General features: G+C 41.9%; 1 long non-coding RNA gene across 1 annotated transcript in view; it reads left to right on the forward strand.

The window, feature by feature from the left end:
- The first annotated feature begins 907 nt into the window (after positions 1–907).
- LOC133257426 (uncharacterized) overlaps positions 908–17278 on the forward strand; it is a 42779-nt gene continuing 26408 nt past the window's right edge. Inside the window, exon 1 of the long non-coding RNA XR_009739550.1 lies at positions 908–7812. This is a non-coding gene — a long non-coding RNA (uncharacterized LOC133257426). The remainder of the gene's footprint in view (positions 7813–17278) is intronic.

Genomic DNA, 17278 nt, shown 5'->3' on the forward strand with positions numbered 1-17278 from the left:
CATAATAAAAGAGTCTGCTAGCAAATATGGTTTTAGGCTATTTTGCTACAGGGAAGTAAGCTGCTTTCTAAATCACACAGTTGTTCAGAGACCACAGCCCTTGACCCATGACAGACTCTGGAACTGCATCTAGAAGAGAGTGAGATACAAAAGTCAACCAATCATATTCAAGAGGTCAGGAAAGTGTATATGGTGCACTTTTTCTGAAGTTCAGTAGTTCTGTGACCTTCAGTCAATTCCGGAATATCCCTAAACCTCAGTTTCTGCTTCCTTAAAATGGCACCGTCATAGTACAGATCTTGTAGGGTGTGGTGAGAACTGCGGACAGGTGAATGAAGCTCTGTGTAGGGCCTGGAGGTAGTGAGGACTAGCCCTGACCACAGTACAGTTAGCCCTCCATATCCACAGGTTCCACATGCATGGACTCAATCACCTGTGGATCAAAAATAATTGAGAAAAAAAAATACAGAAAATCCAATAAGCAAAATTTGAATTTGCCGGCATCAGCAACTATTTGCATAGCATGTGCATTGTATTAGGTATTTCAAGTAATCTAAAGATGATTTAAAGTATACAGGAAGATGTTCATAGGTTATATGCAAATTTAAAAAAACTATATGTATATATGGAACATCTGTGGATTTTGGTATCTGAAGGGCAGTTGGGGAGGTGTCTTGGAACCAATCCCCTATGGATACAGAGGACAACTGGGAGACAAGGTTACTGTCAGACAGTGGGGGAATGTGACTGCTGAGCTAAGTGCTAGGACTTCATGCCACTGACCAGATGTTGCCCTAGCCTCAAGATGAAAGATCCTCATTATCCAGAAATCACATGGTGTAATAGGAAGAGATATATATATATATATATATCTGTATATATATATATATATGTGTGTATATATATATATATATATATATATATACACTTCTTTTTTATATACTTGTATTATTCAACCATTGCTGCATAACAAATTGCCCCCCAAAGCTTCAGCTTCCAAGGTCACTCCTTTAGGTATTGATAGGATTCAAGTCCTTGAATGCTGTTGGGCTGAAGGTCTCATTTCCTCCCTGGATGTTGACTGGAAACCACCCTCCAGTCTGAATCACATGAGCTTCTCCAAAGGGCAGCTGACAGCATGGCATCTTGCTTGATTAGAGCAAACACCAGAGAAGACCCAGAGAGAGGACAAGCCAGACAAATGTCCAAGTCTTTTGTAGCCTAATCCTGGAAGTGACATCATTTTGCCATAGTCTGCTTGTTAAGAGCAAGTCACCAAGGCCATCCCACAGAACAAGAGAGGATTCCACCAGGTGCGAAGACCAGGAATTATTAGGAGCCTTTTTAGAAGCTGTCTGCCTTTCTGTTCTCTAGGGTAGGATGCCAGATTCTTGGGGTAAATATAATTCTGTTTAGTAGGAAGGGGTGGAAGCTAGCTGCTGCAGGCCTACGTTGAGAGAATATATACAACTTCTGGTATTCTTCAAGAATTCTTCCCTCTGGCATGGTGGCTCCATGGCTGGGCAATGGCAATCTCATCCTCTCTGCCCCCTGCCATCTTGATCTACCTTGAGATGCCCAAGCATTCCCCTGGAATCTAGGGGTGGGTAGAGAATGCTTCCATCTGGAGACTTGGAGGCCCTGGAGATATAATGCCATGTTTGAATTTCCCTCTATAACTACAGTTACTACGCTGAAGTCTTTGACTGTGTGGATTAAAACAAACAGTGGAAAATTCTTAAAGAGATGGGAATACCAGACCACCTGACCTGCCTCCTGAGATATCTGCATGCAGGTCAAGAAGTAACAGTTAGAACTGGACATGGAACAGACTGGTTCCAGATCTGGAAAGGAGTACATCAAGGCTGTATATTGTCACCCTGCTTATTTAACTTATATGCAGAGTACATCATGAGAATACCAGGCTGGATGAAGCACAAGCTGGAATCAAGATTGCTGGGAGAAATATCAATGACCTCAGACAGGCAGATGACACCACCCTTACGGCAGAAAGTGAAGAAGAACTAAAGAGCGTCTTGATGAAAGTGAAAAAGGACAGTGAAAAAGTTGGCTTAAAACTCAACATTCAGAAAACTAAGATCATGGCATCCGGTCCCACCACTTCATGGCAAATAGATGGGGAAACAATGGAAACAGTTAGAGACTTTATTTTCTTGGGCTCCAAAATCACTGCAGATGATAACTGCAGCCATGAAATTAAAAGACACTTCTTCCTTGGAAGAAAAGCTATAATCAACAGACAGCATATTAAAAAGCAGAGACATTACTTTGCCAACAAAGGTCCATCTAGTCAAGGCTATGGTTTTTCCAGTAGTCATTTACAGATTTGAGAGTCAGACTATAAAGAAAGATGAGCACCGAAGAACTGATGCTTTTGAACTATGGTGTTGGAGAAGACTCTTGAGAGTCCCTTGGATTGCAAGGAGATCGAACCAATCCATCCTAAAGGAAATCAGTCCTGAATATTCACTGGAAGGACTGATGCTGAAGCTGAAACTCCAATATTTTGGCCACCTGATGCGAAGAACTGACTCATTGGAAAAGACCCTAATGTTGGGAAAGATTGAAGGCAGGAGGAGAAGGGGATGACAGAGGATGAGATAATTGGATGACTTCACCAACTCGATGGACATGAATTTGAGTAAGCTCCATGAGTTGGTGATGGACAGGGAGGCCTGGCATGCTGCAGTCCATAGGGTTGCAAAGAGTCAGACACGACTGAGTGACTGAACTGAACTGAACTATAACCACTGTGCTGGAACAGTGATGGATGCATGGTGGGTGTTACCACTGTTTTCTGGATCAGTCTCTTAGAAGCCTGGTGTGATGGACCTTTGGAGTCGGGCAGGGAGACCTGAAACTGTCCCACATCTGCCTGGACTTCCGGGCCCACCCTTGACCCTCAGTCTGTGTTTGAATGGAAGAGGCTACATCTTGTCATCCAACCTTCAAATGCTTCTTGGATGTTTCTAAATGATTCCTTTTTAAGTCCACATTTCACAACTAGAATTATCCCATTGTGTTCTGCAAAATCTCCTTAACTGAATGTTCTCTTTGTCAACCCAATAAATTGCTAGTTTTGCAATAAGATTCCCCTGGCACCTTTCCTGGAAGGTTCAGTGTGAGAAAGTCACTCATATAACTAGAAATGTAGTAAAAAAACATTGCCTGTCAGTTAACTGAGTTCTGTTGATGGATCACTTTCCATGTTTCTAGCACCATAAATAGGTCTGGAGCAGAGCATAGTTGATCATAGTTTAATGAACTCATAGTATAATGACAGATGTCTCTCATACACAGCCTTATTTCCTCATCTGAGGTTGCTTTTCTTTTTCCTATCTCATGTTTACTTGGGCCGTAAATCACCAAGATTGCATCACACACATGAAGTGACCTTAGTGAGGGGTAAATGTACCAAACTAAAGATGGACACAGAGTCTTGTAGAGGGGGCTTCCCTGGTAGCTCGGACGGTAAAGAATCTGCCTGCAAGGGAGGAGACCTCGGTTCAATCCCTGGGTTGGGAAGATTCCCCTGGAGAAGGGTATGGCAACGCACACCAGTATTCTTGCCTGGAGAATTCAAGAGGAGCCTGGCGGTCTACAGTCAATGGGGTCACAAAGAGCTGGACACGACTGAGTTACTAACGCTACTACTGCTACAGAGTCTTGACACTCCTCCCAATAGGAGGTGGGTTCCAGTGCCCTGCCACTGAATATAAACTTGTGTGGGATTGTTTGGACTAATAAAGAATTGTGGACGTGATGCAGACTCAGTTTTAGGTCTTGCCTTTGAGAAGGCTGAAAGCTTCCTTCTTAGTCTCTTGGAGGTCTGAGCTGCCGTACAATAAATCCAGTCAACTACCCTCCTGGAGAAAACCCACAGAAAGACTCACATGATGACATGGAAAGGGAGAGGGGCTCAGTGTAGCCAAACCTTAGCAAAGCTCCAGGCAGGAGAATGAAAGCCATCTTGATCTCTCCAGACCAGACCAGTAGCCAACAGAATACCACTGAATGAACACAGTTATGCCAGCTGCCCAAATTACTGCCACACAAAATCATAATGTAATAATGCGGTAGTTGTTTTCCACCATTAAGTATCAGGTCAGTTTTTTGTTCAGTAATATAATAGAAGGAGAAGGCAATGGCACCCCACTCCAGTACTCTTGCCTGGACAATCCCATGGACGGAGGAGCCTGGTAGGCTGCAGTCCATGGGGTTGCTAGGAGTCGGACACGACTGAAGCAACTTAGCAGCAGCAGCAGTATAATAGAAAATTGGAATGAGGTAGTATAGTCATCTTTCTGGGTCAGCTAGCCAGCTCCTCTAGGAAGTCTTTCCCAGAGGAGTAAAATAATTCCTATTGTCAGATGATACGTAATAAACACAGGTTGAATGACTCCCAAGCCCTCCTTCTGATGCATCTGGCTAAGGGAAGATCCTCTTTCCTGATGGGCATGGAAACATGGGATGATGACTGTACAATGAATTAAGATTAATCTGCCATGATTATATGAGGTGAGCATGACTTTTCTCAATGGATCCGGAGCTCCCCAAGGGGAAGGGCCGCACCTTCTCCTTTCTCTTTTGTTCTGTTCTTGTCACAGCGCTGGGTGCCTGATGAGAAAATGCAATTCCATCCAGACAACAATGGATTAGGATGGTTCCTTTCCTTTAATTCTAAGATCAGCACTTAACAGCAAACTACTTCCCATGAAGATGAGCCCAAGTGTTGCCATGGATGTGAGGAAAGGCACTACCACAGCATGAGGGCTCTCCAGGAAATTCCTCTCTTGATTTTCAAAAACCACCAGTGCTGGTGGGCTTCCCAGGTGGCACAGTGGTAAAGAGTCCACCTGCCAGTGGAGGAGACTTGGGAGACGCAGCTTCAGTCCCTGGGTTGGGAAGATTCCCTGGAAGAGGAAATGGCAACCCACTCCAGTATTCTAGGCTGGACAATCCCATAGACAGAGGCATCCATGGGGGTCTCAAAGAGCTGGACAGGACGAAGTGACCAAGCACCCACACAGCAGTGCTTGTAGTAAAATTATAACAAATATTTCTTCATAGTTATTAATGTAGCCTTGTTTCCGGCCACTCTGTGTGATGCACTCTATTCTCCAGTAATTACAACTCAGGCTCTTGACTGTCTGGAATCCCTTTGTCATCTCCATAAATCTTGGCAAGATTCATCTTGGGCACCAGCTTTTTCAGGAATTCTCAGATTAAGCTGACTCTCCACTGTGCAAAGCTCTATCTTAGCTGAGCCATATTTCATTAAAATAATCCCTGCATATTCCTATTTTCAACTGGTTAGTTCATTGAAATAATGGATTGTATCTGACTCTTACTGCTGTTTCTGATTACATTTTTTAATTGAAGTATAGTTGATTGACAATATTGTGTTAGTTTCAGATGTACAGCAAAGTGATTCAGTTTTTTATCTATATTCTTTTCTGATTCTTTCTCCGTATAGGTTATTACAAAATACTGAATATTGTTCTTTGTGCTATACAATGGGTCCCTGTTGGTTATCTATTTTAGTACCTAAAAGGCTCTAACAGTGCTTGCACATTATAAATGGTTGAGGTAGCCTTTGCCTGTTGTCTTCCAGTTTATCAAATGTTTGTCAAAGGTTCTTTATTCTTTATTATGTCTCAGAAAGAAAAGTGATTTTCAGACTCACAGACTTAGAGAATTGCAGGGGGGAAAGTTGGGGGGAAGGGATGGTTAGGGAATTTGGCATGGATATATACACACTGCTATATTTAAAATGGATAACCAACAAAGACCTACTGTGTAGCATATGGAACTCGGCTAAATGTTATGTGGCAGCCTGGATGGCAGGGGCCTCTGAGGGAGAATGGATACATGTATATGTATGGCTGAGTCCCTTCTCTGTTCGCCGGAAACTGTCATAACATTGTTAATCAGTTCTACCCGGATGTCTCAGCCTGTAAAGAATCCGCCAGCAATATAAGACACAAACAGGAGATGTACATTCGATCTCTGGGTCAGGAAGACCCCATGGAGGAGAAAATGGCAACCCACTCCAGTATTCTTGCCTGAAAAATCCCATGGACAGAGAAGCCTGATGGGCTATATAGTCCATAAGGATCGTGGAGTCAGACATGACTGAGCGACTAAACAAAAGCAAAAAAAAAAAAAAATACCCCAATACAAAATAAAAAATTTAAAAAAAGAAAGTGACTTTCTTAAGATCACCTAACGGTGGTTGAAACTGGAGCCGATTATACAGAGTGAAGTAAGCCAGAAAGAAAAACACCAATACAGTATACTAACGCATATATATGGAATATAGAAAGATGGTAACTATAACCCCGTATGCAAGACAGCAAAAGAGACACAGATGTATAGAACAGTCTTTTGGACTCTGTGGGAGAGGGAGGTGGGGGATGATTTGGGAGAATGGCATTGAAACATGTATAATATCATATAAGAAATGAATCGCCAGTCCAGGTTTGATGAGAAATACAGGAAGCTTGGGGCTGGTGCACTGGGATGACCCAGAGGGATGGTATGGGGAGGGAGGTGGGAGGGGGGTTCAGGATTGGGAACACATGTATACCCGTGGGGTATTCATGTTGATGTATGGCAAAACCAATACAATATTGTAAAGTAATTAGCCTCTAATTAAAATAAATAAATTAAAAACAAAAAAGATCACCTAACCACAAAATGAAAAATTTTAAAAAAGAAAGTGACTTTCTTGAGATCACCTAACCACACCACCACCCTTCCCCCACCACCCCCTCCCCACTCCCCACCACACACACAGAGGTTTGCTAAGATTCCTCCCCAGATCCTGAGACTGTGAATTCTCCCTGATGGTAGGGAAAGGCTCCAGCCTAAACCTCCCCATGGATACACATCCTTTGTTTTCTGCGTCTGGGAAATGCCCCAGGATTCCCTGCTGTGTTACCCCGGGAGACTGTTGCTCAATCCCAGCAGCTGCTCTGAAGGAAAAGAAAAAGCAGACATGCTGAATGTATCATACACACAACGTAATATGGAATTGAAGATCTCTAATGAGCGAGAACACTTTGATGGTACAGTCTCCCTCCAGTGAGGTCTAGTTCTTCATTTCCAGTGGGCATTGCAGGAAGTCCTCTTTTAAAAAAAAAAAAAAAGAAAGAAAATATATATATTACTAATGCCGTGGCTATATGAAACAATATTTGGCCAAGATGGCTAAGATATGATTCATTCTTTGTTCATCGAGTTGCTAAGTATTATTCAGAGAGTGGAGTCACCATATGGTAGAACTGAGTTTCCTTGGGAGGCTGGGTGAAATATGGTGTTGGCTATAGAATGTGGAAATGTGCGTGTCTCTGGTGGTTAGAGTCTGGATCAAGCTATAGACGGCTAATTCCATTAAGTCCTTGTGCAAACTCCACTGCACACGGCAATTGGAAAAGGCATAGCCCAGCACAGATCACTCTATGAGGCTGGATTCTCTCTGAAACTGATAAAGAGTGGGCAAGCCACACAGCTAGACCCAGATGTGATCTTGAAAGAAAAATGTGTGTGGGCAAATGCAGTACCGGCTGGGAAAGTCTAAGTGGCTGAAACCTATGACTCAGAAATCTTAAATTGCCTTGAAATTAATGAAGCTCTGTGGAGATGACTCAGTTCATTCATGTCCTTAGCTTGCAGGACTCAACACTGGCAGAAGGGAACACTGTCCAAAACTTGGAAGATCACCCCTTCAGAGGAAACAAGGCCAGGAGGTGGTCTGGGATGCGTTGTCACAGAAGCCAGGATAGGCAGGTGAGCTGGTTTTATTCTTCCCGTGGGCAAGCTCATTCAAGTGCCATGCTGTCTGGACCTGATTTCTGTCCCTGTAAAATGGAAAGGAGATTAGATGATTCCTAAAATGTGGTCAGCTTTGATATTCCGATTAGCTAGGGTCCCAGTAAGAAACAGCGTTTACCCCAGATGTTTCAAATGAGGAAATGTTAACACAGAGACTCTTTACAGCTGTCTGTGCCAGGTTAAGAGAATAAATAAGAAAGAATAAGGCACCCAGAGACCCATAAAGTCCGGAAGCCATTGTCACTCCCACGGCAGAAAGGATGCAAAGGAAAAACAGTATTACTGGAGCCTATTGAGAGTTGGAACCCTGGAGGAACCCACCCAGGGGTCTAGAGGAGGCCACCAGTGGGAGCCGTAGTCCCCAGCAGACACAGTCCCTCCTACACACACAGTGGTGACTCAAGAGGGAATAGAAAAGAAATGACTTATGCTGTGTCTTATCCCCTTCCCGCTCTAGTTTCCCACTGGTGAGTCTCATTGGCCAAACCCAACTGGGTGCCATCAGGCAAAGGAATTCAGATCCAACAGGCCACAGGGGTTGGAACAGTGCAAAGAAGCCTGAAGAATGCAGCTGGAGTGGGTGAAAACAGAAATACCAGCACATATTCTATGACTTTATACATGTGATTATGCTCTCACATTAGGGAAAAGGGCAGAGCACACATTTTTAATTTATTTTTCTGGAGTGATTGAAGAATGATTCTCAAGTCACAGAATTTCTGAGGGCAGGGACCAGGTTTTGTTGATTTTTTTTTTTTTTGAACCTATCAGAATCTATCACCACATCTGGCACATAGTAGAAAATCAGGAAATATTTGGTAAATTAAAGGCTGATCACAGATCCACATTTATAAACATCTATAAATGTCCAGGGCATGCTCTGTTAATATCTGCTGAATGAGTAATGAATGTGTAGGTTCAAAACAAATTACATAATCTTTCAGATGAAAGGTTCTGCAGAGCTCAGGCAAACCCTTGGTATTTTTTGTTCTCATAGTTGTTTCAAGTATGATTGATGGTTATCATTGCACAAGCTGTGTAAATATCCTGAACTAGGAAGATGGACCACAATGTGAGACCCCATGATATAAAAAGTGAATAAGTGAGTGAGTGTGCACTCAGTTGCTCAGTTGTGTCCAACTCTGTGACCCCATGAATTGTAGCTGACCAGGCTCCTCTGTCTATGGAGTTATGGAACCTGCATCTCCCGAGGCTCCTGCATTGGCAGGCAAATTCCTTACCACTGAGCCATCTGGGAAGAGGGGCCCTTAAGGAGACATCTCCTGCTTTCCTCAGTGCTGAGATTCCCAGCAGGAGTGCTTGCAAAAGAAGAATGTCTCAGTTCAGTTCAGTTCAGTTCAGTCGCTCAGTTGTGTCTGAAGAATGTCTAGCATATTTAGATACATGTGGAATCACCTCCTGACAGGTGGATGTTCTTACAGAAGGATGCTCTTTAATGAGCCATGGATGGACACTCAGCTCTACCGGCACTCAGCTCTACCGGCACTCAGCTCTCTGACTTGAGACAAAAGTTGACCCAGTGAGCCTCAGTTCCGGTCTAATGCTGCTTCATAGGGTCAGTGTGAGAAATGAATGAGTTGATGTGTGTCACGTTCCTGGTAAAGAGCCCAGCATGTAATCGATGTTCACTTGCTCTCAGCACCATCTTTATAGTGGAAGCATTGATTTCCTCAAAGTTGACATAGGTGGAAGACCAGTGACGAGAAAAGATGTTTTCTGCATTGCTATCTATATTCCCTTTAACAGAAAGTCACTTCTTTTATTATGAGACCAATCCTGTGCCTAAGAGAACATAAGACATAGTATTAGTTACAGAACACATCTAAATGATTATCCCTTACTATTCATATTTAGGAACTGATGTACGTATGTGTCTTATTGGGATATAGAGGGTACCACAGGTACGTGCTGGCAATTCTTTAGTATTCACCTAACACACTTCTTCTATGATGGTCAAATCCAATTCCCTCTAAACAGACTGAAATGCCAGATGCTTTTTTTTCTCAAGGCTTAATTGTAGCTAAGCAGGGTCATGTGATACAGTCAGGCCTAATGGAATGACAGGTATTTTTTGTTAGAATGTTTCTTTTGGTTCTCGGTTGCTGAAACTGCATAATAGCTGTGAAATGAATGTCTTTTGTTGCATATAGCAAGTCCCTTTCATATACCTGAGTTTATGATAATGAAGTGACTTTTGGAAAGCCTCTAAGGATAGGGACTGGTGCCAGGGGAACCAACTTTGACTAGAGGATTGGGAATTTCAGCCGCATCCTCTAACCCCCAGGGAAAGGAGAGGGGCTGGAGATTGAGTTCAGTCATCACTGGCCAATGACTTCATCGATTATGTCTATGTAATGAAGCTGCCAAATAAAACCCCAAAAGGACATTTCAGAGAGCTTCCAGGTTAAACCAGAAGGCAATCTTGTATTTGGAGAGTGATGTACCCCAGGGTTCGTGAGGACAGAAACTCCTGTGCTCAGGACTCTTCTAGTCCCCACCCTACATATCTCTTCTCCCACCTGTTTATTAGTAGCTTTTAATATCTTTTGCTATAAAATGGTAATCTAGAAAGCTGAAGCTCCAATACTTTGGCCATCTGATGCAAATAGCCGACTCAGTGGAAAAGACCCTGATGCTCGAAAAGATTGAAAGCAAAAGGAGAAGAGGGTGGCAGAGGATGAGATGGTTGGATAGCATCACTGACTCAATGGACATGAACTTAGGCAAACTCCGGGAGATAGTGACGGACAGAGAGGCTTGGTATGCTGCAGTCTGTGGGGTTGAAAAGAGTCAGACATGACTTTGAGACTGAACAACAACAAATCTAGTGAGTAGACTGGTTTCCTGAATTCTGTGAGCCACACTAACAAGTTAATCAATCCTTGAGAGGGGCTTGTGGGAACCTCTAATTTGTAGAGTATTGATCAGAAGCACAGATAACAACGTGGCCTTGTAATTGGTGTCTGAAGTGTGTGTGTGTGTGTATGTAGTAGGAAGAGTGTAATCTCGTGGGATGGATCCCTTGACACTGTCTTCAGTAGTTCCAGGTAAAAAATGTCAAGTTTTAATACTTCTGTCACAGAATTGTTTGATGTGTGGATTTTTCCATGCATGTAGTGTCAGAAGTGAGTAGTGTGGTGGAGTAGTGTGAGAATGGAGGAAACACACACCAGGATTGTTGTTTTTATACAAGACAACTAGAGAGACATTGCCCAGAGGCCTGATGTGTAACTGACCAGTGAAACAACCCAAATTTCTGTCTTAAGAATTTGCATCCTTAGAGATTCATTTACTATGTATGCCTTGTTTTGTCCTATATTCTGCTGCTGCTAAGTCACTTCAGTCGTGTCTGACTCTGTGCGACCCCATAGATAGCAGCCCACCAGGCTCCCCCATCCCTGGGATTCTCCAGGCAAGAACACTGGAGTGGGTTGCCATTTCCTTCTCCAATGCATGAAAGTGAAAAGTGAAAGTGAAGTCGCTCAGTCGTGCCCGACTCTTAGTCACCCCATGGACTGGAGCCCACCAGGCTCCTCCGTCCATGGGAGTTTCCAAGCAAGACTACTCGAGTGGGGTGCCATTGCCTTCTCTGTATATTCTGCTACATGCAGCCAAAAGCGTTCTAACAGAGAAGTTCTCTTTAGATTTGTTCTGGGAGAATAATTGGATCCCTCTGTTTCTATCTCTTTTCTCCAATGGCTAATTAAAAGTCGAGAGGTCAGAACTTACAGACATTTTTGATTCCTCCATCCTCTTACTTATTGATCCATTCAATCAATCATTTATTACTTATTCAGTCAATTCAGTATGTACTTATTCAATCTGTACCTATTCTTTTCTTCCAATGGTTGACTTCTGTTGGCCTTCAGAACCCTGCTCCGGCATCATGATTTTCAGAAAATCTTCCTGGGATCCCTACATCCAGCTAAACGCTCTTCCTCTGTACATCGTTAGCAGCCAGTCATTATATCATTTTTAGCATCTATCACATTGTAGTGAAGTAATTTGTTTGTGTACCTGTACAACTAGAATATACTTCTAAATGCAGCAGTTAATCAATAGTCTTCCTTCCTCTCTTCCTTCCTTCCTTTCTCCCTCTTCCCTCCCTTTCTTCCTTCTTTTCTTTCTTCTTTCCCTTTCTCTTCCTTCTCCATCTCCTCCATCTCCTCTTTCTCCTTTTCATCTTTTTTTTTTCTTCTATGTGCTTTAATACAGTAAAGTTCTCGGCCATAGTGACTATCCAAAACTCTGAAGATGAAACTGGGTACTATGGGAAACATGGAAGAATAACAGAGTTGGTAAATAAAGGCAGAGACTGTGCTGATTGACTGCAATCCTAGTGCATGGCCCAGTGAAAGTGCTCAGTAAATGTTTGGTGAGTGAAAAAATTAGACTCAAAGAGAATCAGTTTTATTGAAATGACAAAACTGACATAAGACTCATTTTGGATATGAGTCAATGCTTGCTACGTATAGCATTAGGTAATAGTGATATTTCATAAATATGTATTAAATAAATGACATATACACTTAATGTGTCCAGAATTTAAAATTTAAAATCCTGTATGTTGTGAAATATGACTCTATTCTCTTGGCTAATGTTTTTGCCTCACTTTGGAAATAATTTATTCTTTCTCTGATGATTTGAATTATTAGCTTCATCATATACTAAGTACTCATAGATAAGATGGGTTGTTTTCTGTAATCTTTATTACCTTGCACCTTATAATACTGCCTCACTGTTTTAATTAGTGGGTGTGAATGTGTGATGTGACTGTCTCACTGTTGTCTTCCTTTTATTCTCAATTTTTTTTTTTAATACTTCTTAGACATTTAGGGATCCAAATAAACTTTGGCCTCAAATGTAAAAGCTCTGTAAATGTCTCAAATGATTCCTTAAGGTTTAGATAGTATTGGATTTAGACATTATCAAATGCAATATGGCAGAGGGAATAAAAGCATGGTTTTGGAACCAGTTGCCTAGAACAAAAAGAATAACTTCACAACTTTCTAACCTGCAGTCTTTGACAAGTCAGTGAATCAGTTTCTTCGTTGGTAAAATAAGAATAATAATACTATCTACAGATTTGTCAATTAGACAAAATTTTAAAATATATATATTAAATATTTAGCCCAGTAACTGGCACATGGAAAATATTAACAGAGGTTAATTAGATGTTTAATTTTCCAACATTGTTCTAAAACTTCCCATTGCCCTATCCATAGCCGAGGATGGAAGATGACACTTTGTCCTGAGGGAACCTCCTTTCAATTGATCAAGTTTGCACAATTTCATTTTCCTTTGAACTTCAACAGCTTTGGGCAGAGAAGGAATCTAACATTTATACTGTTTTTCCTATTAGATCATACTTAGGATAAAATGGGGGTGCAGAAAACTTAAAAAGGGGAAATATGGCTCTTTTTCAATTTTTTCTATAGAAATCTTAGGAGAATTGTGACCTTGCTCTATCCTCCCCACAGGTGACTCTGTAAATTCAAGGAAATGATACATGGAGTAGTGTCATCTAAAATGAAAAGGGTCACAGTCAGGTACGAACGGTAATTGCACTGCTTACACATATCAAAGTTGAATCTGGAAGGTCATGTCCTGAGAACTACATGAATGATTGCTACCAGATATGTGATCTTCAAATTGCCCCCATTTTAGCTGCACAATTCCTGGGAGTATCTATATATATAGATAGATAGATAGATACTAAACTACTAAACTAAATACACTAAAAAATAGATACTAGTTTTCAAAGACCCCTGCATGACAACTCATGTATTGTCACGTTAAATTGACCGCAGCATTCTCCTCTGAGTGATTTTTAAAAGGTATTAACCCTGAAGCATTAACAGTTACACCTCCAATAATGATAGACGTGACTAATAGAAAGATGCAGCAGAGAAGCACACTCTTGTACCACACATGAGTCACAATTTTTAGACAACGCTTTGTAGCATGTTTGTTGGCCATGATGCATCAGATACACTTTGAACAATGAGAAAACGGTGGTCTTTGCACCAGAAGCTAATTATAACTTTCTCAAAAACTCTTTGTGACCATTTCACCCTGACTTTCTACAGTTGCATGCTGCAGAAAGTCCCTGAAACTTATCACTTTTGCCCTATATAATCAAGAACAGGCACAACACTGCATTGTCACTTGAGATACGACTTCAACACTTTCCACTTAGTTGGTAGCTGGCACATAGGTAATGATATGGCCTTGAAGTAAGTTTTCTAAAAACTTTTCTTGGCTTGTGACACAAAAGAGCATCTTGTTTTTAATGCATATTGTTGGCATTTCTCACTACTGAATAGAGGTTCTTCTAAGTCAATGTGAGCCACGATGTTTAAGGACGTTTAAAAGAATGCAAGTTGTGACCTCATGAGAACATCAAAACACTGCACCATCGCAGATTGCCATTAAAAATATTTAACGAGAACCTTCTTGACCCAAACCTTGGAGTCTTAAGAGTCGCAGTTAAAGGCAAGTTTCAAGGGATAAGGCAAAAAGTCCAAAAAAAAAAAAAACCACGGAGATAGAGAGAGAAAGAAAGAAATTAGAAGCTGTCAGGGACAGATTTCTGCTTCCTTCTCTGGGAGCATTGGTCATTTGGGGTTACTGGGCCCAGAATGCTGGACACCCAAGGGGAGAAGGGAGGGATAAAAAGAAGGGAGAGAAGAAGAAAGGAAGAAAAAGAAAGAAAAGGAAAAATCTAAGAAAGTGTTAAAAAGATTGATACACTGAAAAGCAGGTGTAAACCATACCACTTCCAGGTAAACTGAAACACAAGATCACCCCATGGAGAGAGAAGATAAGTTACTTAATGTCACAAAATTACTGCCTAACAAACTGCTCCCAAGCGCAGTAGCCTACAGCAACAACTCTTTGTTCTCATTGTCTGTGGTCAGCTGAGGGTCTGATGGGCATCCACATGCTTATAAGAGTTATCTAGGATCAGCTCACCATGGCTTCTGTGATCCGTGTTTCTCCTGTCTTTGCCCTGGGACCGGCCGAGTCCAAAGCAAGGCACACGGCCAGTGTTAGGTGGAGGGGTGGACAGATGGTCTACTCTTGAAAGGAGAAAGGAGAAATTTAGCATGTTTTAATAACAACTTAGTCTCTCACCTAGGGACTCTCTGGGATCCTCAATTAAGACTTCACTTTTCACTTTGTGGATATTTCTTACACACCATTTTTTCATGATACACTTTACAATATATGTGATGATGTATTTCTCATTCAATCATCACGATTATATAAGGTGGATATATTATTATTTCTAATTTAAAAGTAAGAAACCTGAGGCTGACATCCAAGGTCAGGAGTGGCGGCCTTGAGGAGCAACCCTCTGTCCAAGGTCAGGAGTGGCGGCCGTGAGGAGATACCCCACGTCCAAAGTAAGGAGCTCTATGCTAGAGCAGCCGTGAAGAGATACCCCATGACCAAGGTAAGAGAAACCCAAGTAAGACAGTAGGCGCTGAGAGAGGGCATCAGAGGGCAGACAGACTGAAACCACAATCACAGACAACTAGCCAATCTGATCACACGGACCACAGCCTTGTCTAACTCAAAGAAACTAAGCCATGCCGTGTGGGGCCACCCAAGATGGACGGGTCATGGTGGAGAGGTCTGACAGAATGTGGTCCACTGGAGAAGGGAATGGCAAACCACTTCAGTATTCTTGCCTTGAGAACCCCATGAACACTATGAAAAGGCTTTTAAAAAGATAGGACACTGAAAGATGAACTCCCCAGGTCGGTAGGTACCCAATATGTTATTGGAGATCAGTGGAGAAATAACTCGAGAAATAATGAAGGGATGGAGCCAAAGCAAAAACGACACCCAGTTGTGGATGTGACTAGTGATAGAAGCAGGGTCTGATGCTGTAAAGAGCAATATTGCATAGGACCCTGGAATGTTAAGTCCATGAATCAAGGCAAATTGAAAATGGTCAAACAGGAGATGGCAAGAGTGAACATCAAAATTCTAGGAATCGGCAAACTAAGATGGACTAGAATGGGGGAATTTAACTCAGATGACCATTATACCTACTACCATGGGCAGGAATCCCTTAGAAGAAATGGAGTAGCCATCATAGTCAACAAAAGAGTCTGAAATGCAGTACTTGAATGCAAGCTCAAAAACGACAGAATGATCTCTGTTCATTTCCAAGGCAAATCCTTCAATATCACGGTAATCCAAGTCTATGCCCTGACCAGTAAAGCTGAAGAAGCTGAGTTGAACAGTTCTATGAAGACCTACAAGACCTTTTAGAACTAACACCCAAAAAGGATGTCCTTTTCATTATAGGGGACTGGAATGCAAAAGTAGGAAGTCAAGAAACACCTGGAGTAACAGGCAAATTTGGCCTTGGAGTACAGAATGAAGCAGGGCAAAGGCTAGTGGAGTTTTGCCAAGAGAACCCACTGGTCATAGCAAACACCCTCTTCCAACAACACAAGAGAAGATTCTACACATGGACCTCACCAGATGGTCAACACCAAAATCAGATTGATTATATTCTTTGCAGTCAAAGATGGAGAAGCTCTATACAATCAGCAAAAACAAGACCAGGAGCTGACTGTGGCTGAGATCATGAACTATTTATTGCCAAATTCAGACTTAAATTGAAGTAAGAAGGGAAAACCACTAGACCATTCAGGTATGGCCTAAATCAAATCCCTTATGATTATACCGTGGAAGTGAGAAATAGATTTAAGGGACTAGATCTGATAGAGTGTCTGATGAACTATGGACAGAGTTTCGTGACATTGTACAGGAGACAGGGATCAAGATCATCCCCAAGAAAAAGGAAATGCAAAAAAGCAAAATGGCTGTCTGAGGAGGCCTTACAAATAGTTGTGAAACAAGAGAAGTGAAAAGCAAAGGAGAAAAGGAAAGATATACCCATTTGATTACAGAGTTCCAAAGAATAGCAAAGAGAGATAAGAAAGCCTTCCTCAGCAATCAATGCAAAGAAATAGAGGAAAACAATAGAATGGGAAAGACTAGAGACCTCTTCAAGAAAATTAGAGATACCAAGGGAACATTTCATGCAAAGATGGGCTCAATAAAGGACAGAAATGGTATGGACCTAACAGAAGCAGGAGATATTAAGAAGAGGTGGCAAGAATACACAGAAGAACTGTACAAAAAAGATCTTCATGACCCAGATAATCACGATGGTATGATTGCTTACCTAGAGCCAGACATCCTGGAATGTGAAGTCAAGTGGGCCTTAGGAAGCATCACTAGGAACAAAGATAGTGGAGGTGATGCAATTCCCGTTGAGCTATTCCAAATCCTGAAAGATGATGCTGTGAAAGTGCTGCACTCAATATGCCAGCAAATTTGGAAAACTCAGCAGTGGCCACAGGACTGGAAAAGG

Source organism: Bos javanicus, chromosome 11 (assembly GCF_032452875.1).
Source record: "Bos javanicus breed banteng chromosome 11, ARS-OSU_banteng_1.0, whole genome shotgun sequence".
Taxonomy (NCBI): domain Eukaryota; kingdom Metazoa; phylum Chordata; class Mammalia; order Artiodactyla; family Bovidae; genus Bos; species Bos javanicus.